The sequence below is a fragment of the Pelodiscus sinensis genome, chromosome 6 (genome assembly GCF_052426305.1).
Source record: "Pelodiscus sinensis isolate ZL-2025 chromosome 6, ASM5242630v1, whole genome shotgun sequence".
Taxonomy (NCBI): domain Eukaryota; kingdom Metazoa; phylum Chordata; order Testudines; family Trionychidae; genus Pelodiscus; species Pelodiscus sinensis.
Window position 1 is genome coordinate 122265860 of NC_143057.1, and position 24317 is coordinate 122290176.

Below are 24317 nucleotides of genomic sequence, written 5' to 3' on the forward strand. Positions count from 1 at the left end.
ATGTAAGATGTTTGCCTCTTTAAAAGCCCCATCAACACCTGCTATTGCTTCTCTGTCTTACTCAGTCTGACCCTCATATCACAACCTCGTATTTTGTTCAACTAGTGGAGGTTTTGGTTGGTTTTGCAATATATTTTGATGGTGTCTTGTGTTTGGTATAATGGGAAATGTGCTGCTACCTTATACTGTATTTTTAACTCACGATAAGGTCACCTACTGCATTCATTAATGTGTCTCTTTAAATGCCAATAGATTATACTTATTTATCTGGAGCGTCATGGTGATATATTGAACACAGCCATTGCTTACCATCTTTCTAATTAATGCACTATTGATTGTGGATGAAAATGGAATCATATCCCATAATAGCGCTGCACAGGAATTGATCTGGTATCAATAACTGATATAAATTATCAAAGTTTTGCATTGTATGCCATATTAGACCCATAAATAAGTGTGTATGTTTGTTCGCTGCCTAGTTCACTGGGGCCATAAACACTATAGGAGAACACTAGGCTCATATGACAGTGTCAACAGCCCTCCCAATAGTGATGTGAGGGTTCATGACTATTGGTAAAACTTTTTGCAATCATCCAGTGAAGTGCACAATGGAAACGTAAGACGCTATTATTATTATAATGATCTTCCCTCTCTAAACAACTCTGGGCTCTCGGTTAATGGCTCCTCCAGTGTATCAATAATCATTGCCCGATTTCAATGTTAAATAAGATTGACTTTTCATTCAAATACTATTCAAGAAGTTAGTGAATCTAATTGAGGATTCATGACTCATATATGAAAGTTTTTAATGCTCAATCATTGATTCTGCAGGCCTGGGTGAACACAATTTTATGAACCGCGGGGTTACAGTATGAATTTCTTTATTTTCTGTATCATTACACTCTCAGTTCATATCTTTCTACCTCTGTATATATTATGCATATGTGCAGTGATATCAATTCAAGAAATAGTGAAGCAATGTGATAAAATATATTTATCAGGTACCATTCCTAGACACTCATTGAAGTGTTGGTCCCAGTCTAATAATCATATTCCATAAGCACTCTCAATTCCAACATGAATATGTGCATTTCAAGTCTGGTTTCTAAAAATCAGAGACTTTCCAAGTTGATGTCTTCTCACACTGAGATCAGTACAGCATGCAGAAAGCAAACACAAAGGGACTGAGAGTACATTATGCATATATGAGTGGCAAATGATCAGGTGCACTTAATATCCTTAAAATATACAGAATACTGGCACATTGAGGGTTTGATCCTGCAAACGTTTAAAGAGGAAAGAAATTGCATGCATTCAAAAGTCCAATTGAGTTAAAGAGGACTATTCCCATGAGGTAAGCTATTTATGTGCTTTTGCATAAAGTGAACCTTGGAATGTGATAGGGTTCCATAGGATGATAATAGGTAGTATTTTATTACCATGTGTAATGGTTTATTATAGGCAAGGTTAGTAGGTCTGTTGATTTAAAGAGAAGCTAGATAATTTCATGGAGGTTAGGTCCATAAAAGGCTATTAGCCAGGGGATAAAATGGTGTCCTTGGCCTCTGTTTGTCAGAGGCTGGAGAGGGATGGTAGGAGACAAATCGCTTGATCATTGTCTTCGGTCCACCCTCTCTGCGGCACCTGGTGCTGGTCACTGTCGGCAGACAGGATACTGGGCTAGATGGACCTTTGGTCTGACCCAGTACTTATGTTCTTATGTTCTTATTTATTATTAAGGTTACCTCATTAAGCCCTGATTTCTGCTGCCACTAACTTTGCCAAACTATAACTGTTTATGCTAAAATGTTCCACGCTAGGTGTCTGCTTCTGAGTTAATTTTTTGAAAAGTTCAGCCAAAATAGTTTAGCTATTTCCAAAATTAGGGGAAAATACATTGTTTTTCCCATCTTACAAACTTCGTACGGCCATTTAATTAAGCTGAGACAGCGCCCTTATACTTTGAAGGAGGATCTTGACATTTGGGGTGTGCCTACTCTGCAGTTATTTCGCGATAACGAGTGTTATTTCGAAATAACAATGAAAGCATCTACACAGCCATTCCATTATTTTGAAATAATTTTGAAATAATGGACGGCTTATTCCGAAAACTATAAACCTCATTCTATGAGGAATAATGCCTGTTCTAAAACAGCTATTTCAAAATAAGGCGTGTGTAGATACTTCACTGCTACTATTTCAAAGCAGGGAAATTCTAAGTTATTCCTTCCCAGCGCTTCATAGGGGTCTAAACTGAGATAGCATGTCTACATTAGGGAAACCTGCCTCAGGCTCATTTTAAAGCATCCCTGACGTGTGGACATGCTATTTCAAAATAAGCTATTTTGGAATAGCTATTCTGGAATAGCTTATTTCAAAATAGCATGCAGTGGACGTACCCTTGGTTACGGGGGTCCTCTGTGCTAGGAATAAGGTTTCCAACTTTCTAATCACATAAAACTGAACATCCCTGCCCTGCCTCTTCCCCAAGGCCATGCTCTTGTCCTGCCCCTTCTCTGAAGCCTCATCCAACTTGCACCATTCCTCCTTCCTCCCTCACTCTCTCTCCCCCACGCTGACTCACTTTTGCTGGGCTGGGGCAGAGGGTTGGGGTGTGGGAGAGGGTTCAGGGGTGGGACAGGAGTTGGAGTGTGTTGGAGGTGGATGACTGTGTGCTGGCTTTGCTCTCCGGCCACTGGCCCCACTCCCAACCCTACAGTCTGGGCTCTGTTTCTGGAGTGCCAGCAGATGGCCCCACAGTTGGAGCTCTGTGCCTGGCCCTATGGCCAGCCCCAGCCTTGACCCCTCTTACCTCTGTCCAGGTCCTACACTCCAGTAGACAAAGCACTTCTCCCAGCCCCATATGTGGGGGGCATTGACAGGGCTAACAGCTGGTTTCAACACTCCCACTATTAAAAGGGTTCTAGTGCCATTGGCCTGGGGAGGGAAGAGGAAGCTATTGCATGTGGCTACTGCAGAGGGAAGGAGGGGATCTGAGACGAGCAGTGGAAGGAGGCTAGGACTGAGAGCCAGCCAGCTCACGAGACATCGGGGTGCATTGTGGGGAGTGAGCAAAGGGTCTGGGGGTATGTCTACACTAGAAAGTTAGTTCGAACTAACGGACGTTAGTTCGAACTAACTTTCCTATGCGCTACACTAGCGCTCCGCTAGTTCGAATTTGAATCGAACTAGCGGAGCGCTTAGTTCGAACTAGGTAAACCTCATTTTACGAGGACTAACGCCTAGTTCGAACTAGCTAGTTCGAACTAAGGGCTGTGTAGCCCTTTAGTTCGAACTAGTGGGAGGCTAGCCCTCCCCAGGTTTCCCTGGTGGCCACTCTGGCCAACACCAGGGAAACTCTATGCCCCCCTCCCGGCCCCGGACCCCTTAAAGGGGCACGGGCTGGCTACGGTGCCCGTGCCAGGTGCAAGCCTGCCAGCACCCAGCTAGCAGACCCTGCACCTGGCACGGCACAGAGCCACCCACCCGATGCCCCCCAGCCCACCCCCTCTTGCCGGGACCAGGCTGGCGGCTCCCGGGAGCTTGCCCTGGACCGCAAGAGGCGGGCACCTTCCTGGGCTAGTGCGGACATCGTGGACCTCGTCCACGATCTCCGCACTAGGCACAGGAAAGTGGCCGGCTAGGGCAGGAGAGCTGCCAGCCTGGCCACCCAGGACCAGGTGTGCATGAAAATCAAGAGGGTCCACTGAGACCCCCGACACTGAGCCCTGAGCTTACAATGGCCGTACTGGGTCAGACCAAAGGTCCATCTAGCCCAGTAGCCTGTCTGCCAACAGCGGCCAACCCTAGGGACCCTGGAGGGGATGGACCGAAGACAATGACCAAGCCATTTGTCTCGTGCCATCCCTCTCCAGCCTTCCACAAACTTTGGGCAGGGACACCACTCCTACCCTCTGGCTAATAGGACTCCATGGACGCAACCTCCATCACTTGATCTCACTTCCCTTTCAACTCTGTTCTAGTTCTAGCCTTCACAGCCTCCTGCAGCAAGGAGTTCCACAGGTTAACTATTTGCTTTGTCAAGAACAACTTTCTCTTACTAGTTTCAAGCCTGCTACCCATTCCTTTCCTTTGGTGTCCTCTAGTCCTTCTTTAGGGGAACTCATGAAGAACTTTTCTGAATGCACCCTCTCCACCCAACCCCTGCTTTTAGAGACCTCTATCCTGTCCCCCCTCCGTCTCCTCTTTTCTAAGCTGAACAGTCCCAGTCTCTGTAGCTTCTCTTCATCTGGGACCTGTTCCCAACCCCTGATCATGTTAGTTGCCCTCCCCTCTCCCAGCCTTTCTCTTCCCCTCTCCCACCTCCTTTTCCCAGTCTCCCCCAGTTTTTTTCAATAAAGACAGAGTCAATGTTGGAAGAAACGTTATCTTTATTTTGTACATCAATAAGAAGGGGGGCTAGGGAAGGGCAAGTGGAAGGAGGTGAGGGAGGAATGGGGTACGAGCCCCCAATGGGGAGGACTGGGCTGGCTCTGCGGGCTTCTGGGGGTGGAAGCTCTCCTGCAGCCCCCCAATTACTCCCTCTCCCCAGATGGCAGCCTGCGGCAAGTGCAGCCGGGCTGATGGCCGAGTGGTGTGATGTGCCCAGTGTGGGCACTCAGGGCACTCCAAGCCAGAACTTCTTTGCAAGCGGGGCACCCCTTAGAACTGTGTGTCCGGGGTGGGGGTCGGGACCCTTTAAGCGCAGCCCTCGGCTAGCCTGAGACAGTATCTCCATGCTCTAAGTCCTCCTTTTATGCCCTGCCGGCACTGCTTCCGGCCATCATTAAGCCCTGTTCAGAGTCCACTCAATGTGGACTTACTAGTTCGAACTAGCAAAACGCTAGTTCGAACTAGTTTTTAGTTCTAGATGCGTTAGTTCGAACTAGCTTAGTTCGAATTAACTAATTCGAACTAAGTTAGTTCGAACTAGCGCTGTAGTGTAGACGTACCCTTCGAGAGGGAGCTGGGGAGACAATACTGAGAAAGGGGAGGAGACTGGAACTGGGAGCCAGTGAGGATGGGGAATGTGAGTTGGAGAGAGGCATCTGGAGGCCAGAGTGGGTAAGGGAGAGACTGATCCAATGTGGAGCCAGGGGAGAGAAAGAGGGGAGAATGATGGGGCAACAAGACTGGGGCTTGGAGCGGCAGCGGAGAAACAGAATCTGAGACAGAGACTACAGGGAGCGAGAACAGAACTTTCTGAGCAAAGAGACTGAAGGATGGGATGAAAAATATTAAATGAGCACCAGGGCAGGACCAAGCCATTCGTGCGCCCTGGACCCCGAGAGCGCAATGCCGCCCCCAGAAGTATGGCCCATGTGCGGCCCCGCCCCCAGGCACCCGGTACATGCGCAGCCCTGCCCCTGCCCAGTCTGGCAGACCCGTATGGTGCCCCCTACAATGGGGCACCCCGGGCAGTAGCCCGGTCAGTCCGTAGCTTGGGCCAGCTCTGATGAGCACTGTGCACTGAAAGAGACGGGGGTCCTGAGGAAAAACGAGTATGTGACAATGTCATTTAAAACTCTCCTCATGTACTCATACCAGGAGGCTACATTAAGGTTGCTCAGGCACCTATAATTCTGGCATGGCCTCACTTTTGAGTGATTGACTTTGTAAACTTCAAAGGGTTTGCTTAATGTAAGTTTGTGCGTGTCATTACTGTAGACGGTGTGTGTGTGTGTGTGTATGTGGGTAGGTGCAAACACAATCCAATTGTGCACTCATCCAGCCAGTGAAGATGAACAGTACCATGTGCCTTATCTAACAAATTGCAACCGAGCCACAGAGCACGAATTTTGAGTATGAAGTGCTCTTAGTGAATTGCTTGCCTGAAAAAAAAACAAGCCAACAAAAAAGCGTTTAGGGAAATAAATGCATTAAATACATTTGAATAACAGGAAATCGGAAATAGTGATTTGCTTATGAATAGTCTGTAAACTGAAGTAGATTAATTGGATAAAATTCAATTTTCTTTCCAAGCTTTAATGTTGGACGACTTCACCTGTACGGGGTCTTACAAGAGTGAAATACAGCGCTAGTATGTGACAATATGGCGTTTGTAGTGAGACAGGTTAATGGGGGGCATGGGGACACAGGTATATTTCAGTGCTCACCCATCCATCTCTGCTTTAGGTAGTTGATGAAGAAGAGTATTGCATCTCAATATTTTCCTTCTAAATAGCTGCAATCATCTTCTATCCATCCTGACACATTTCAAGGAAGAAGTTAGAAATCTTTCAGCATTCAAGGACTGACAGATAAGGATGTGAATAAAAATACCTCAAATTTCTGCAAACCCAAAGCAACGCCGACAACAACTCACAAGCTGCAATATTTTTTGATTGTTTATTCGGTGTCAGTTCAGACAAGAAAACAATCTACAATGACAGGACATCTAGAGACTCAATCTCTAGTCTAAAGAGAGAGAGAGACTATTTTTTAAACTTGGTTAGCAATGATAGTTTTCCAGGGACCTTACAGAAGAGAAAAAAGAGAAAATCCATGCCTCAAACAGCAATCCATTGAGATTAATTTTTGGATGAATGAATGGAGCAGAATGGGATTCAATACAAAGTAATGTGAATAAGTCATGATCAAGAGTTCTAGAAGTGATTGGTGGTACCTTCATTTCTAGCTGTTCTCTCTGGGTATGTTTACACTGCACACTTATTTCGGAATAAGCTATTCTGGAAGAAATCCTCTGAAATAGTTTACTTTTAAATAGTGCATCTACACTACAGGGATGCCTCAAAATAAGTCCGAGGCAGGCTTCCCTAATGTAGATGTGATACCTTGATTTAGAGCCCCAGGAAGCACTAGGGAGTAATTACTTTGAATGGCCCTGGGGAGGAGCTATTTTGAAATAGCAGCAGTGGAGTGTCCCAACCACTAACCACTATTTCAAAATTGCAGTTTTGGAAGAGGCATTATTCCTTGTGGAATGAGGTTTACAAATACAGAATAAGCTTCCCTTTATTTCAATATTATTTTGAAATAACAGAGGGTACATCTACACTACAGTGCTAGTTCGAACTAACTTAGTTCGAATTAGTTAATTCGAACTAAGCTAATTCGAACTAACGCGTCTAGAACTAAAAACTAGTTCGAATTAGCGTTTTGCTAATTCGAACTAGCAAGTCCACATTGAGTGGACCCTGAACAGGGCTTAAGGATGGCTGGAAGCAGTGCCAGCAGGGCATCAGAGGAGGACTTAGAGCGTGGAGATGCTGTCTGAGGCTAGCCGAGGGCTGCGCTTCAAGGGTCCCGACCCCCACCCCGGACAGACAGTTCTAAGGGGTGCCCCGCTTGCAAAGCAGTCCTGGCTTGGATTGCCTGGAGTACCCACACTGGGCACATCACACCACTCGGCCATCAGCCCGGCTGCACTTGCCGCAGATTGCCATCTGGGGAGAGGGGACAATCGGGGGGCTGCAGGAGAGCTTCCACCCCCAGAAGCCCGCAGAGCCAGCCCAGTCCTCCCCATCGGGGGCTCGTACCCCATTCCTCCCTCACCTCCTTCCACTTACCCTTCCCTAGCCCCCCTTCTTATTGATGTACAAAATAAAGATAATGTTTCTTCCAACATTGACTCTGTCTTTATTGAACAAAACTGGGGGAGACTGGGAAAAGGAGGTGGGAGAGGGGAAGAGAAAGGCTGGGAGAGGGGAGGGCAACTAACATGATCAGGGGTTGGGAACAGGTCCCAGATGAAGAGAGGCTACAGAGACTGGGACTGTTCAGCTTAGAAAAGAGGAGATGGAGGGGGGACAGGATAGAGGTCTCTAAAAGCAGGGGTTGGGTGGAGAGGGTGCATTCAGAAAAGTTCTTCCTGAGTTCCCATAAAGAAGGACTAGAGGACACCAAAGGAAAGGAATGGGTAGCAGGCTTCAAACTAGTGAGAGAAAGTTGTTCTTCTTCCCAAAGCAAATAGTTAACCTGTGGAACTCCTTGCTGCAGGAGGCTGTGAAGGCTAGAACTAGAACAGAGTTGAAAGGGAAGTGAGATCAAGTCATGGAGGTTGGGTCCATGGAGTGCTATTAGCCAGGGGGTAGAAATGGTGTCCCTGCCCAAGGTTTGTGGAAGGCTGGAGAGGGATGGCACGAGACAAATGGCTTGGTCACTGTCTTTGGTCCATCCCCTCCAGGGTCCCTAGGGTTGGCCGCTGTCGGCAGACAGGCTACTGGGCTAGATGGACCTTTGGTCTGACCCAGGACGGCCATTGTAAGCTCAGGGCTCAGAGTCGGGGGTCTCAGTGGACCCCCTTGATTTTCATGCACACCTGCTCCTGGGTGGCCAGGCTGGCAGCTCTCCTGCCCTAGCCGGCCACTTTCCTGTGCCTAGTGCGGAGATCGTGGACGAGGTCCACGATGTCCGCACTAGCCCAGGAAGGTGCCCGCCTCTTGCGGTCCAGGGCAAGCTCCCGGGAGCCGCCAGCCTGGTCCCGGGAAGAGGGGGTGGGCTGGGGGACATCGGGTGGGTGGCTCTGTGCCATGCCAGGTGCAGGGTCTGCTGGCTGGGTGCTGGCAGGCTTGCACCTGGCATGGGCACCGTAGCCAGCCCGTGCCCCTTTAAGGGGTCCGGGGCCGGGAGGGGGGCATAGAGTTTCCCTGGTGTTGGCCAGAGTGGCCACCAGGGAAACCTGGGGAGGGCTAGCCTCCCACTAGTTCGAATTAAGGGGCTACACACCCCTTAATTCGAACTAGTAAGTTCGAACTAGGCTTAATCCTCGTAAAATGATGTTTTCCTAGTTCGAACTAAGCGCTCCGCTAGTTCGATTCAAATTCGAACTAGCGGAGCGCTAGTGTAGCGGCTATGAATGTTAGTTTGAACTAACGTCCGTTAGTTCGAACTAACATTGTAGTGTAGACATACCCAGAATTACTTGGTAGATGCTCGCTTTCTTATAACGGACAGTATTCAAAAATAAGGGTGCTGTGTAGACATACCCTCTGAGGGTATGTCTACACTACCCTCCTATTTCGAACTAGCGGGGTAATGTAGGCATACCACACTTGCAAATGAAACCCGGGATTTGAATTTCCCGGGCTTCATTTGCATAAGCCGGGTGCCGCCATTTTTAAATCCCGGCTGGTTCGAATCCCGTGCCGCGCGGCTACACGCGGCACGAACTAGGTAGTTTGAACTAGGAAGCCTAATTTGAACTACCTAGTTCGTGCTGCGTGTAGCCGCGCGGCACGGGGTTCGAACCAGCCGGGATTTAAAAATGGCGGCACCCGGCTTATGCAAATGAAGCCCGGGATATTCAAATCCCGGGCTTCATTTGCAAGTGTGGTATACCTACATTACCCCGCTAGTTCGAACTAGCGGGGTAGTGTAGACATACCCTCAGACTCCTAAAAGGGGCCTGATTTTCAAAAAGTGCTGAATACCTCATCTGGTGATCAGAACATCTATTATGTATATGAGAGAGTTCAAGCATCCTAAGCAAAGTTCTAGTCCAGCCATGAGTCTTGGGTGCTCCTAGTTGTCTTCAAGGCCTGTAAACGTCCCCCAACAAACCCCTTCTTCTGTCTCTCTCTGCAAAGGTGCCTTCTTCTGTCTCTCTCTGCAAAGCCGCACAGAGCAACAACCTTCCCATTAAACAAGCTAACAGCCTCCCTTCTTATTCTAATGAAAAGTCAACAGCCCCAGGACTCATGGCTCCATACAGCTCTGGGCAGCAGCGATTCTGGGTCTAGCTCCATATGTCTTTCTTAGGTGATTCCTGCCTATCACCATGCTCTTCCTGGCTCTTGTCTTGGGTCTTCACTGATTGGCTACTCTGTCCCTTCCAGCCTTCTGGGAAGTTCTATACTGCATCTTTCCGTGAAAGCCTAAGGTTCCAGATATGCACAACCTGCTATTCTCCCCCTCTCTCTGCTCCCTCTCCTCCGGTAGCACTTCCTCCATCTAGAACAATCATTATTTCTCATCTCAGGGAAAAAAATGTTGTAAAGGGCCAAGCTCTATGAACCCAAAAGAGGTTTACTTGTACATTCAATAGTATTTTTGGTGTTTCTTTATAAAAAGTTTTATAAAAAGGGAGTCCACATTTGGAAACTTTTTCCCCATGTCCTCTTCATGGCTTAATGCAAATTCCATTAAGACTAAAATCCATCCAGGAGTTTGGGAGAGAGGGGGACCTAAAAGAAAGTGTTGGACTAACTCAGTAATAGCAGAGATCAAATTGTTCTAAAAGTGTTGGTCTAGATTACCAAATGTCAACAGCACATTTTAAAACCAAACTATTACACGAGGTACTCAGCTCCTAAACTCATTATTGAAACCAGTACAGTATGTTCCCACTTAGGGCTAACTGATGCACATTTGAGCAACCACTTCCCATTATATAAACATTTATACTGCCAATCTATAAAAAGGTGAATAAGGACAACCTGGGGAATTACAGACCAGTCAGCTTACCATCAATAGTCAGAAAAATAATGGAGCAAATAATTAAGCAATCAATTTGCAATCCCCTATAAGATAATAAGATGATAAGTAACAATCAGCATGAATTTGACAAAAACAAATCATGTCAAACCACCCTAATAGCTTTCTTTGACAGGGCAACTAACCTAGTGAATAGAAGGAAGTGGTAGATGTGACATATATTATATTGATTATTTTAGGACCTTTGATATTATCTCACATGACCTTCTCATAAACTGGGGAAATACAATCAGGTTGGAACTATTATAAGGTGGAGGTAGAACTGTTTGGAAAATCATTCCCAGAGAGTTGTTATAAGTTGTTCACATTCAAGCTGGAAGGGTATAGCAAGTGGAATCCTACAGGGATCAGACCTGGGTAAAGTTCTGTTTAATAACTTCATCAGTGATTTAGAGAGAGGCACAGAGAGTATACATACAAAGTTAGCAAGTGGCACTAAGCTGGGAGGAACTACAACTTATTTGGCTGGCCTAACTAAAATCCAAAATGATCTGGACAAACTGAAGACGTGGTCTGAAGAAAACAGAATGAAAGTCAGTAAGAACAAATGCAAAATACTCTACTTAGGAAAGAATAATCAATTGCACACATATACATTGAGAAACGACTGCCTAGGAAGGAGTACTGGGGAAAGGGATCTGGGGGTCACAGTGGCTCACAAGCTAAATATGAGTCCATGGTGAAACACTGTTGCAAAACAAAAGGTGAACATAATTCTGGGAGGAATTAACAAGAGTGAAATAAGCAAGATGGAAGTCATTCTTCTGCTCTATTCTGCACCGATTAGTCCACAGCTGGAGTATTGTGACGAGTTCAGGGCACCATATTTCAGAAAAGATGTGGACAAATGGGAAAAAGTCCAAAGAAGAGCAAACAAAATGATTAGAGGTCGAATAACACTGAACTGTGAATAATCTTGTGCTCCTGTAAGCCTGGACTAGGGTTGGTCCTTCTAAGGCATGTAACCGGGTCACATGATGCTGGCATCCATTTTTAAGGTAGTACTTTTCCACTGGGGTGTGAAAGGATACCAACATATAGGTAGGGAACCAAATAATAGAGGGAGTTGGCAGTTGCAAGACATCAATGCACTTCTGCTTGCCACCATGATGACTTCTGGAAACATCTAAGGCTGAACAAGGGGAAGGATTGAACCCAAACTCAGAGGCTACCTAGCTTGTGAAAAAGATTATTAAAACTCCTGCTAAGATAATAACAGGTTTCTTAGGATATTAAGCTTAGCTGGTATATTTTGTTTTATTTTGCTTAGTAACTTAATTTGATCTCTCTGCTATCACTTGCAACCACTTAAATCCCACTTTTTTATACTTTATTACAGTGAAACCTTTGTTATCCAGCACTCTGTTAACCAGAAAACTTTGTTAACCGGCATTTCCCTCTGCCACAATACTGTCACATCTTCAGGCGCACAGGCCTGGCTTGGTTTACCATGATTGGCTTAACAATTTTTTAATTAAGAAGTACTAATCATCTTTAACTCCAAATAGAAATGTGAAACCAGCCTCCTCACACTACAAAACTACCAATATTAAAAACATGAGTTTTCCTATTATTATTGTCCATCGGTTTTTCCTAGGTTGATGGGACCCTCAGATAACCAGAATTTTTAGATAACCAGAATGCCCTAAACCCGATCATGCCGGATAACACAGGTTTTATTGTAATAAGCCCAGTGTAAATAATTGTTATGGTGGGAGAGGGGAAATAATACTGTGCATATCTCTCTTTCATTGATAAAGAGAGTGAACTTATAAGCTTACTCTGTATAAAACTTGTATGCAGAGTAACACGGATTTATCTGGGGTTTTGATCCCATTGGGAATGTGCACCTGGGTCCAGTGTCATGTCCCTGTGACTGTCCCTTCCCAAAGCTGAGTGGTTCTCTGTGTTTGTATTGCTCAGATGTGTGCTGTGACCCTGACTCTGTGCTCATGCTGGGGAGACCAGAGTTTTTGGCTTCGCATGACAGGGTAGATAGGTAAGCAGGCTCAATGATTTCTGTGATCCAACCTGTCACAAGGCAATTTAGGTTGGACATTAGGAAAAACTTCCTGTCAGAATTGTGAAGCAGTGAAGTAAATTACCTAAAGAGGTTGTGAAACCTTCATCATTAAGAGCAGGAATGACAAGCACCTGACAGGGATGGTCTAGATAAGGCTTGGAACTGGATTAGATAGTGTCTCGAGGTTTCTTTCAGTCCCACAGCTCTATGATTCTGTGATTCATGAATGCTAAAACACGTTTCAAAGCATTTGCTAAATGTTAGTCCCGTGTTCCACAAGTTCCGAATAACTCCAGAATAATGAAAAAATTATATAACAGAGCCCAGGATGGATCTGCAAAGCAATGCATATTAGAGCCTGCAGACTCCATTGTACTGCAGCATTTCAGAAAAAAAAGGGGGGGAGAGAGAGGCTGTGATAAAAACAAGCACAGTAAATTTGATAACGAGGGTGCCTGATGCTCCTAGCTAAATGGAAATGAAAATAAATGAGAATTCTTGCTATCTGAGCACTTAACAAGGACAGCGGTGTACTTCAGCATTCGGGGCTGGCCAAAACTGCTCCTAAAAGCCTGTGGTCATAGTCTCCCAGTGGCACTGAACTTGTCAGGAATTTCAACTGCCACCTCCCTACAGAGGGTTTATGTTCCTGAAAGAAGCTGTGACCTGGAAAAGGGAAGCAATAAACTGGCCCCTCAGAGTGTCTGTCATTGAATCCACAGCTGCTGCTGGCAATACTCCAGCGTGGGCCATTGGAGATATAGCACAAGGAGGCATTGTTGTGGAGGTTTTTGTCAGGCTGGAATACTTTGGCAAGGGAACGCCAGGGCTGAAGCCAAACAAAAGCCTTTTGCATGGCAGATTTTTTTTCTCTCTAGTGGTTAAATATGACAATTTTATTTTCCATACAGTCCTGCTGTATTATCGAGTTACATCCCTGCTCAGCCTCTTTATAAAGTGTAAACAGAACATAATGGTTAAACAGCAGTGCCTGGGATAATGACAGAGTCAATAATGCTAATTTGCAGCTGAATAACCTCTCTGCATCCATACCGAAATAATTCACCACAGATGGACATCATTACAAACAGAAAGAAAAAGGAAACCTAGCTGAAGTAAGACAGATTGGCTATTTATTTGAGCATGTTACTGATAAATCTTTACAAGCTATTTTTTTCTTGGGAACTTGTCAGTTAGATCCTGTTCTCTAGGAACTTAATTGCTTGCCAGTGCGAGATCTGGTTGCACACTTAGGTTATGTCTACACAGCAGCATTATTTCAGAATAACTGTTATTCTGAAATAACAAAGAGTGTGTCTACGCTGCAAGCCATTATTTCGAAATAATGGTGAGCTCGAGGACTTCTTAATCCAACTCTTCCTCCAACTTCCCTTATTCCTTGTACAATGAGGGCTACAGGTGTTGAAGTAAGAAGTCCTCCAGCTTAGCAGTATTTTGACACTACTTGGAAATAACTGCCTGCTGTGTAGAAGCGGACTAAGTTATTTCAGAATTGTGCTTGTTATTTTGAAATAGTGTTGCAGTATAGATGTACCCTTTATGAGGAGTAAGGGAAGTCAAAGGAAGAGTATTCTTTCTTTGACTTCCTATTGTGTAGATAGCTCCAAAAGCCAAATTAAGCTATTTCGATTTAAGCTACATAATTGACGTAGCTCAAATTGCATAGCTTAATTTGACTTTAGCCCTACTGTGTAGACTTACCTTAACTCTCTGGCTATGTCTAGACTGGCATGATTTTCTGCAAATGCTTTTAACGGAAAAGTTTTTCCGTTAAAAGCATTTGCGGAAAAGAGCGTCTAGATTGGCACATAGAATTGTGATAGAAATGTAGCCGTGTTAGTCTGGTGTAGCAGAAACAAAATAAAGGACTATGTAGCACTTTAAAGACTAACAAGATGGTTTATTAGATGATGAGCTTTTTGCAGAAAAAAGCACTTTTTGTGGAAAAGCATCCGTGCCAATCTAGACACGGTTTTGTGCAAGAAAGCCCCAATCGCCATTTTCGCCATCGGGGCTTTTTTGTGCAAAACAATACCACGTTGTCTACACTGGCCCTCTTGCGCAAAAGCATTTTCACAAAAGGGCTTTTGCCCGAATGGGAGCAGCATAGTATTTCCGCAAGAACACTGACAATCTTACATGAGATCATCAGTGTTCTTGCAGAAATTCAAGCTGCCAGTGTAGACAGCTGGCAAGTTTTTCCACAAAAGCAGCTGCTTTTGCGGAAAAACTTGCCAGTCTAGATGTAGCCTCTGAGTAAAAGCTATTTATCTCAGCATTTACTCAAGTTGGGGGGTGTTTAGGGCATGTCTACACTGTGGAGTTATTTTGAAATAACTCACCTTATTTTGAAATAACAAGCAGAGAGCATCCACTCTACCAAGCCCATTATTTCAAAATAACAACAGCTTTTTGGACAAGTCGCTGAATAGCAAGATGAACTTTTGGAGGAATCAGACCTTTCTCATGTACATGCCTCAAAAATTATCTTCCAGAACTTTAACCAGACAGTGCAATTTGGAGACATTAAATCCAGCTCTCCTCATAAAAATAGTCCAGAATATCCCTGGAGCATGACAGACTTCAAAGGAAGTGAAATAGAAGGAATGTAAATGAATTAGCTTAAATACATGTATCTATGTAATCTTTGAGGTGTACACCAGATCACTTCTCAATTCACTTCACTGATTCCCAGTGCTTCCCATTTTCCTGGAAAATCCAAGTAAGTCTTTAGCAAACATGCCTGCCACATACACAGATTCCCTTCATTCCAACAATAATAAGGCAGCCTCCTTAACAGAGAGTCTATGTCAGTTAATTATAGGCCAAAGTACTGATCCTGCAACATTCTACCCAGGCAGACCCCAGTGGTACAAGGGGCTTCTCCAACTTAACCGTGGACTGGACTTGCTATTAGCATCTGAAGTCTGTTGTGAGACTTCCCTGAAGTGATCTGGATGTGTCATTTGAGCTTCTTGCCGACAACTGTCCATCCTGCCTCCACATGCATGGTTGGCCCACTGGTCAGCAGACACAGTGAAAGGTCAATCACCAGCTACATCTAGACTGCAAGCCTCTTTTGAAACAGGGTTTTTCAAAAGATAGTGTCGAAAAATCCTCTTTCGAAAAAGAGCATCTAGACTACAACCAGTACTTTCGAAAAAGCAAGCCGCTTTTTTGAAAGAGAGCACCCAGGCAGTCTGGATGCTCTCTTTTGAAAAAGCACAGTTTGCATTCCATAGCACCTTTTTTCGAAAGAGCACTTTCGAAAAAAGGTGTTCTTCCTCATAAAACGAGGTTTCCCATGGTCGAAAAAACTGCCACGTTCTTTCGATTTACTTTCAAAAGAACGTGGCAGCAGTCTAGACGCAGGGGACGTTTTTTTTAAAAAGGCCTCTTTTTTTGAAAAAACTCTATAGTCTAGACACACAGGTACGTCTACATAGCACAGTTATTTTGAAATAACAGTGCGAGCATCTACACAGCAATTCTGTTATTTCAAAATAAATTTGAAATAACAGGTGGCTTATTCTGACTTCTGTAAACCTCATTTCACAAGAAATAATTCCTATTCTAAAATAGCTGTTTCAAAATGCTGTAGCATGGATGCTGCTATTTTGAAATAACTCCTCTCCGGGGCCTTTCAAACTAATTACTCCCTAGTGCCTTCTGAGACTCTAAATCAAGGTAACACGTCCACATTAGGGAAACCTGCCTCAGACTAATTTTGAGGCTTCCCTGTAGTATAGATGCGCTATTTCAATATAAGCTATTTGGGAGTATGTAGTGTAGTTGTACCCCAAATGGGCATAGAGAATGACTTACCATACTGGCAATGCCTGAAATGTCGGGCTGAGGCCCGAAAGCAGGGAGAGTATGGGGAAGCTTGCACTATTTCACCTCACACTGAACCTAGAGGGCAACCATATTTTCAAACTAAACAAGCAGGGACAACTGGGTGGCATACACCTTGTGAAGGTCACAAGAGCTCCATGCTGTACTTTCTTTCTTTGAGACACTCCACCAGGGTAAAAGTTGCTTTTGGAGTGGCTCCGAGAATGGACAAGGTTTGCCCTTGTGTCTTATGTGCCTCCTTCCCCCTCTCTGTGATTCTGGCAAGAAGAAGTAAATGAGGTAAATGAGGGGTAAAGGAATTACAGAGAAGCCTTCCTTTCTAGTCCCTCTAACCAACATGGCAAAGGAAAAGCCATGCTTCACAATCTTTTAGAGATCTTTGACCATGATGAAAAAGTAATGAATAAAAGAGACCCCAACTGGCATAATTTCTGTAAATTGTCAAAAGGGATGATGAAACCCCAGTAGAATCCAAGGACCCAGGTAAGAGGCAAAATATAGCCATTAATTGAAAACTATCCATGAAACAAAAAAGCAAAGCAAAATTAGATGATCAATTGCCTTGATGTCAAGCGGTTAAAAAGGGAGACTTCAAGTTTCAATACTAGGTGCAAGGTTGTAGTTAATGATCTGGAAAAAAGAATGAGATGTGAGTTAGCAACCGCTGATGATGACAAAAAGTTAGTTAGGTTAGTCAAGACCAGAGAGGGTGCCGAGAACTTCAGAGGGACCCAACTAAGTCAGGTGAATGGTCAACACAATAACTAATGAAGGTCAGTGTTGATAAATGCAAACCAATGCAGATTGTAGAGAAAAATATAAAACTACTCAGACATCTTATAGGGTTCTAAATTACCCTGATCAATCTGGGCATCTGTACAGATAACTCAATGAAGACTTGAGCTTAATGGACACCTGCAGTCAAAAAAGCACTATGATAATGCATATGAAATGAGGGGACAAACTGGTAGAGAACACAGAGAATATTATAATGTCATTATATAAATCAATGGTGTCGATTCATCTAGCATACTATGTAATGCTAGTCACCCAGTCTCAAAATGAATGTTACAGAACTAGAGAGAGGTTTAGAGGAGGAGGTGAGAATGACCCATGTAAAAAGTCTCAGAGGGATTAAATAATCCCAGAATTGTTTCCTTAGGATGGAGATGAATAATAGGGGATATGCTAAGAGTATATAAAATCTACAGAAGGCAAACCAGGCATCTATTATCTCCTGAACAAGTCAACTAAATTAAAAGATAGAAAATCAAAACCAATAGAAGAAAATGCACATTGTGTGAAAAAGTGATTAGACTGTGGGACTGTGGAACTCATTTCCACAGGAATTTATTGTGGTCAAGATCTTAGCTAGACTCAATAGAATTATGTTATCAAATTAGATACATAAAGAGATAGCTCTAGACTTCCCATAAATATTGATAACAAACATTTATGCTTCAAGAGGACTGTAAGAATGTGTCTACACTGCCCTCAGCATGAAATAAGATAGGGTATGTCTACACTACCCCCCTAGTTCGAACTAGGGGGGGTAATGTAGGCATACCGCACTTGCAAATGAAGCCCGGGATTTGATTTTCCCGGGCTTCATTTGCATAAGCCGGGCGCCGCCATTTTTAAATGCCAGCTAGTTCGGACCCCGTGCCGCGCGGCTACACGCGGCACGGACTAGCTAGTTCGGATTAGGCTTCCTAATCTGAACTAGCTGTATGCCTCGAGGCATTAGGAAGCCTCATCCGAACTAGCTAGTCCATGCCGTGTGTAGCCGCGCGGCACGGGGTCCGAACTAGCCGGCATTTAAAAATGGCGCTGGCCGGCTTTATGCAAATGAAGCCCGGGAAATTCAAATCCCAGGCTTCATTTGCAACTCTGTATGACTACATTACCCCCCCTAGTTCGAACTAGGGGGGCAGTGTAGACATACCCATATGTAATCTGAGCCGTGCAAATTGCATAGCCTATTTTGATTTAATTCTGAAACAGCTTATTTCATAATTTGGCATTGTCTCCACAGCACTTATTTTGAAATGGACTGCTATTCTGAAAAGTCACTTAATCCTCGTGGAACGAGGTAACAGGGGCATCGGAATAGCGAGCCCATTATATTTTGAAATAACAAGTTTGTTTCAAAGATACGGACTAGCTATTTCGGGATACCATAAGTATCCCGAAATAGCACCACAGTATAGACATACCCTAAGTGCTCACTACTCATTTGAGGCTAGGATGAAACCAATGTAAGTAACAGATTATCCTGCACCTGCCTTCTGTGAGGTTCTTGAAGTTTCCACTGAAGCTTCTGGTGCTGGCACCGGGCAGAGACAGAAGAGTTGATTAGAAGGATCTCGAGTCTGATCCAGTTTGCATTTCTTATGTTACTCCACCACTGAGGGTGAGAGCAGGAGTCTTGCTCAGAGTACTCTGAACAGACAACTCCCCAGACTTGTATGGCAGTTCTGGCAAATGACAAGCTATGACAAAGTAAAGCCCGACACAATGTTTAGGTCAAAACATGTTGTTCAGTACACAGTGAGAGTGTCAAGATCATGAAGTACAGGCAGTCCCCGGGTTACGTACAAGATAGGGACTGTAGGTTTGTTCTTAAGTTGAATTTGTATGTAAGTCGGAACTGGTACATATTGTAGGGGGAAACTCTAGCCAAACATTTCTCCAGAGCTCAGTTTTATTCTCCCACACCTCACTTCCCTCAGTCCTTTATTCTCAAGCTGAGGTGTCTGCTGAGAAAAGTTGCTCCGCGTCTCCCTGGTCTGCTGGGGGGGGGGGGACACGCTAGCTTTGTGTCTCCCTGCTCTGCTGGGGGGAAGCAGCTAGTGCGAGGTTGCCTCACCCCATTTGTAAGTAGGGATCCGATGTAAGTCGGATCCATGTAACCCGGGGACTGCCTGTATATTGGGACTGTAACACATCTGGAACACACAACTGTAATGATGAAAAAATGGAAATTTTGCTTGGTGAACTGGAAAACTGGGGAATTCAGAACCCAGAAAGATGTAACTGAAACAACTGGGACATTGCATGAAAATCTGAGACTGTCCCCTAAAAACTGGGACATCCCGAGTGTAATCCTGGCCCTATTGAAGTCCAAGGGAGTTTTGCCATTGACTTCATTGGGGTGAAAATGTCTCCCTGGGTCTCTTTATGTACCAGATAAGTGACGCACATCAAACTCCAGTCCATCTGTCCTTCTTAAGTGCTAACTTTACTGCATTTTTCTCTTTGCCTTTTTAGCTTTTAAATTGTCAAGCTATCTGCCTAAGTGCTAACAATCAACAGATGGATCAAGGGCACAGCAGGCTGTACAGCCGCACACAGCAGCCTGGCTAAGATGGAAATTCACTGGAGACTCCATTCATTATCTCATTTCCCAAATGCAATGTTGTCACTTATGAAATCGGATTAAATGATACCAGGTATTTCATGCTCTACACTTCTGATTTCTGTAGCCCCGAAGTTCCTGTCTGAGAATGCCGAGCGTGGTGGTTAAAGAAATAGCACATGCCAGTGGCATATAAGTGTAACCCGCTAGTGAGTATATATTGTAGAGTTTCCTCTCTGCTACATTGCAGAACATATGAGTTTTTATAGTCCCTCCTTTGCTAAGGTTTGGCTCTTTAGCACAAACTACAGTAAATTGCTCTGTTAGCTGTGGAGGTCCCTCATTCAACGGTGTGTCTAGACTACAGAGTTTTTAAAAAAAAGCTTCACCTGCGTCTAGACTACTGCCGCATTCTGTCAACAGTAAACTGACAGAACGTGGCGGTTTTGTCGACAGCTGTAAACCTTGTTTTACAAGGAAGAACGCCTTTGTCGACAGAGATCTGTTGAAAAAAGGTGCGTGTGGACATAAGGAGCCAGTTCTGTTGGGAAAAAAAAGGCCTCCAGGAAGAAGCCCTGGTGGACAGTCTAGCCTTTACATGTAGAGCACCTCTGTGGTTCCTGGCCGCAGCCTGTTAAAGGCACAGGCACCCAGACAGTCTTTGCTGTCCGGCAGCTAGCCAGAGCACCCATGCCAGCTGTGCTAGCCACGTCCCAGCCTCAAGGCCCCTCTGGCCCTTCTCGGGACAGAGAGGAGGACCTACCCAGGGGCACCAAAAGGTGGGCACCAGGCTGGTCAGGGCCAGAAATAAAAAACCTGTTGGAGTGCTGGTCCCAGGAAGAAGCCCTGCAGACGTGCCACAGAAATGTGGACATCTATGAGTGCCTGGCCCAGGGACTGACCACCAAAGGGCATCACCCCCGCACCATGGCACAAGTGAGGGCCAAGGTCAAAGAGCTGCGGTAGGGATATGCCAAGGCTCAGGACCAGAGCTCCCACTCCAGGGCAGCCCCACGGAGCTCCTCTTACTACCAGGAGTTGGAGCAGATCCTGGGCGGTAGGGAAGCCCAGACTCCACTGCTTGTGGTGGAGTCCAGATTACCCCACCACATCATGGACCGACCCCTGAGGAAGGAAGACCAGGCAGGATAGCTGCACCAGGAGGAGCAGGAGGAGGAGGGGGAAGAGGCAGCAGGGACCCTTTCTCAGGAGCCAGTCCTCCAGACCCCAGAGGCCTCCATGGACAGCAAGGAGGGAACATCAGGTGAGTGCTTCGAGGGGTCACCATACACGGGCAAGTTGGCAGTGTGGGGAGCCAGCTAGCCTCATTGCCACTGTGGGGCCCCTGTGATGCTGTCAGGTCACTGCCCAACTCACACGTGGTGTCACGTGTAACACCCCTGAGTCTCCTGTCCAAAGGAGAGCCCCTGACAGACACGGCATGCCCTCGGGGACAGCAGGGGTGCACACAGACAGTGATTGTCTCCTCTTCTTGGTATTGGTCCTGCCTAGAGCAGGGGGCTGGACTTGATGACCTTCTGAGGTCTCTTCCAGTTCTATGGTCCGATGATTCTACTCCAACTGGAGTGGATTATACTCCAGCTGGACCCTCTACCCAACAGAGGAGCACCACACCCACCCCACCACCATCCCCGACCCGTGGCACCCTCAGGCACTGGCGTGTGTACACGGAGTTGCTGAGGGAGCACATAGTGATCTTGCATCTCTGCAAAGGGCAGGCAGCAGCACCTGGAAATAAAGGCTGCCCCCATGCCCTGCCAGAAGCACTCTGGGTGCCTTCTTTTTTCAACAGAATGTCCGGTAGTCTGGACGCTCTTTTTCGGAAAAGTAGATCGATTTTTTGATCCGCATAATATAACCTAGATGTTCTTTTTTGACAGAGGCTTTTTCGAAAGCTACTGTCAACAAAGCCTGTTGTACTTAGCATTTGATGGCTAGTTTTTCCGAGGGATGGTGTGGAATCTCCATCACTGGAGATATTGAAGAGCAGGCTGGATAGACATCTATCAGGGACCATATAAATGGTGCTTTGTCCTGCTGCGAAGGCAGGGGACTGGATTTGATCTCTCAAGGTCCCTTCCAGTTCTATGATCCTATAAAAGCTGGGTCTAGCCCCAGCTCTGCTAATGACCTCAGCCAGATACTTCACCTGTCTGTGCTTTTAGCTTTCCTTCTGGGAATGGTCACTAAATATACATATGTAGAAAACCCTAAGGACACTCCAGTCAGTAAATATTAATAAAAAGATGGGTGGCTTTAGAGAGTTACAACTGAGAACAGAACTCAGTATTCCTTACTCTCTGATCACTGTCCTGGCAATGAGTTGTTGCAATGGGTGGGAGAGAGGGAGCAAGTAAAAGTTTCCTGTTTGGCTATAAACAGAGGTGCAGGAACAATTTGCATAGTGCAGGACTGAGAGCTACTGAATCGAACTGTAAACAGGAGCCTTTTATTCTATGTTTAGTTGTCATGAGACACACCGGCAGGCCTGCCTGCAGGCCTCAGAGAGCTGGGATGGAAGTTTCCTAGCTGTATCACAGCCTGGTATTTGTGTACCCTGTGAGCACAAACACCAGGTGTTCGCTATCAGACGGCCTTCATCGGCCACAGCTCCCTATGCTTGCTAGCTGAGAGCCGACTATGGGATAAATAACATGACCTCGGCGCTCAGCCCCGTGGAAACGTTAAAAGGGCCAGCTTGCGCACACTCAGTAAACAACTAACGTATCAGGTCGTTGAGAGTCCCACCGCTAGATGAATCTCACCCGGGACCCCAACCTCAAGGCGTGACCAGGATTTCCCTATGCGGGAACCACATCCACTGCGGCTGGGTGCGAGGTAACTGGAATGGGACACACGCCTTTTCCCTCCCACAGACTTGAAGGAACCCTCAGGGTTTCCCCAGTGATGTTTTGGCCTGCCATCTTCTTTTTGAGTATTTGTGGAGTCACTCCCAACTCGACCTTTGTTATGTTACAGTGCTGCAGCCATGCAATGCAGGAGATCGCATCAACTGTAATACAACAGGCAATGGGGAGGGGGTGTGGGCTGAAGGATGGCTGTACCACCAGATGTATTAACACACATTGTTACCTGGGAAACCTGTAGACCTCACACTGTTTATCAACAATGGATAGCAGTACAGGCAGTCCCTGGGTTACGTACAAGATAGGGACTGTAGGTTTGTTCTTAAGTTGAATTTGTAGGTAAGTTGGAACTGGTACATATTGTAGGGGAAACTCTAGCCAAACATTTCTCCAGAGCTCAGTTTTATTTTCCCACACCTCACTTCCCTCAGTCCTTTATTCTCAAGCTGAGGTGTCTGCTGAGAAAAGCCGCTCCGCGTCTCCCTGGTCTGCTGAGGGGGGGAGGGGGAGCGCTATCTTCGTATCTCCCTGGTCTGCTGGGGGGGAGCAGCTAGTGCGGGGTTGCCTCACCCCGTTTGTAAGTAGGGATCCGATGTAAGTCAGATCCATGTAACCCGGGGACTGCCTGTACCTGGGAAACGGTGAAGATTCAAGGGGTGGAATGTTGTGGTTGGAAAACAGGAAGACCATTGTATTTCGAGGAGTTAAGGAATCTTTCCAGTTCTCATGTCTGCAAACTAGAAAACAATTCCAAATTGAATACAGAAGCAGCAACTGTGTCTGGAGCACATGAGCTATGAGGAGAGCCTGAGGGATTTGGGCTTATTTAGTCTGCAGAGAGAAGAGTGAGGGGGGATTTGTTAGCAGCCTTCAACTTCCTAAAGGGAGGTTCCAAAGAGGATGGAGAGAGGTTGTTCACAGTAGTGATGGATGGCAGAACAAGGAGCAATGGTCTCAAGTTGCAGTGGGGGAGGTCTAGGTTGAATATTAAGAAAAATTATTTCACCGGGAAGGTGGAGAAGTACTGGAATGGGTTCCTTAGGGAGGTGGTGGAATCTCCATCCCTAGAGGTTTTTAAGTCTTGGCTTGACAAAGCCTTGGCTGGGTTGATTTAGTTAGGGTTGGCCCTGCTTTGGGCAAGGGGCTGGACTCGAAGACCTATGATTCTATAGATTAGAGTAGGGTTGCCAATTCTGGTTAGATGCATTCTTCTAGTTTTAATCACATAACATAATCTTTAATTCCTGGAGAATCCAAACCAATCCTGGAGGGTTGGCAACCATAGGAAAGAGAGGGCAGAAGCTGAGCACGAGCTCATAAATCAGAGATTATATCAAGCTGGGATCATGATAGATAGGTCCTGAACATATTTCCCGGGCAAAATTTAGTGTGAAATTTAGGAAGCATGTAAAATGCCAGAATTAAAAGACAGCTGTATTGAAAAGTGACTGTGTCCTGCAGGCATGGAGGAAATATGTGTTGTTCTCTTACTACAGCTGAAATGCAATCACAGCCCACTGTGCATGAACGAGAGGTTGCCCTCCAAGCAGGATCACACAATATGTTTTACTAAAGGGCAGCTGTGGTATTTGGAAATTGAAATAAAAAATGATTTCCCATTCTAGCTGAATCTTGGCTGTAGTGCTGTGCACAGATTTGGGCGGGAGATTTCTGTTCTGCAATGTAATATCTCCATCTTATGCTGAGACATCTCCCC

General features: G+C 45.5%; 1 long non-coding RNA gene across 1 annotated transcript in view; it reads left to right on the plus strand.

Annotated features, from left to right (window-relative positions):
- The window catches only part of LOC112543657 (uncharacterized), an 82120-nt gene extending 62311 nt beyond the window's left edge, over nt 1–19809 (plus strand). Inside the window, exon 3 of the long non-coding RNA XR_012904529.2 lies at nt 19625–19809. This is a non-coding gene — a long non-coding RNA (uncharacterized LOC112543657). The remainder of the gene's footprint in view (nt 1–19624) is intronic.
- Nucleotides 19810–24317: the final 4508 nt, after the last annotated feature.